The 1036-nt window shown below is 38.6% G+C and overlaps 1 pseudogene; it reads left to right on the plus strand.

Annotated features, from left to right (window-relative positions):
• Positions 1-207: 207 nt before the first annotated feature.
• On the plus strand, positions 208-673 carry LOC102011081 (annotated as a pseudogene).
• Positions 674-1036: the final 363 nt, after the last annotated feature.

Consider the following 1036-nt stretch of genomic DNA (forward strand, 5'->3'; position numbering starts at 1 on the left):
TCAACTAAAATGACAACCGAAATGAAAAGATATTTTTCAGAAGAGGTACAAATGAACAGTCAAATACATGGAGAAATGTTTAACATATCTTGCCATTCTATAAATGCAAATTGAAACAACACTGAGATTCTGCCTTATTCCAGGACGAATGACTGTTGTCGAGAATTCAAATAAATTTTGGTGAGGTTTTGGGGTAAAGGAACCCTTCTACATTATTTGTAAGAATGTGAACTGGTGCAGGTTGGGCGCCTAGCTCCCTTCTAGCCTCGCTGCAGCTGCTTTGCAGCTGTTTTCAGCATCCAAACAATCGCAAGCCAGTGTTCCCAGGATGGTGATCCGTGTATATATCGCACCTTCGTCTGGCTCCACGGCGATTAAGAAGAAACAGCAAGATGTACTTGGTTTCCTCGAAGCCAACAAATAGGATCTGAAGAAAAAGATATTGCAGACAATGAGGAGAATCGGAAGTGGATGAGAGAAAATGTACCTGAAAACAGTCGACCAGCCACAGGGTATCCCTTGCCCCCTCAGATTTTCAATGAAAGCCAGTACCGTGGGGACTAGGATGCCTTCTTTGAAGCCTGAGAAAAAAATGCAGTGTCTGCCTTTTTAGGCTTGAAGGCACCACCACCGCTTCAAAGAAGCGGAAGCCCAGGCAAAGCAGCAAGCATGAACCTTAAACATTCTGCCTTAAGCATCTTGAAAAATGAGTTCCTATTGCTTTTATAAAATAAGTTTTTCAAATAGCAAAATTATCTTGGTTCCAAAAGAAATTGCTTAAAGTTAAAATAATTAGGTGGTGTTTTCAGGTACAATAAAATGAATGCACAATTAAAATATGAACATTACGTTGAGGATAATAGGAGGTTATTATAAAATTTTAAATAAATATGGGATAGTACTATGTGCCAATAATACTATTTTTTATACTTTAATGATTTTTACGAAGAGAACACTCTTTTTGATACTGTTGCAACTTAAGTCTATCTGCAGCTCACCAGTGAGAAATTGAGAGAGAGAGAGAGAGTCTGTCTCT

Source organism: Chinchilla lanigera, unplaced genomic scaffold, assembly GCF_000276665.1.
Source record: "Chinchilla lanigera isolate Chin_1 unplaced genomic scaffold, ChiLan1.0 scaffold00005, whole genome shotgun sequence".
NCBI classification, from domain to species: Eukaryota; Metazoa; Chordata; class Mammalia; order Rodentia; family Chinchillidae; genus Chinchilla; species Chinchilla lanigera.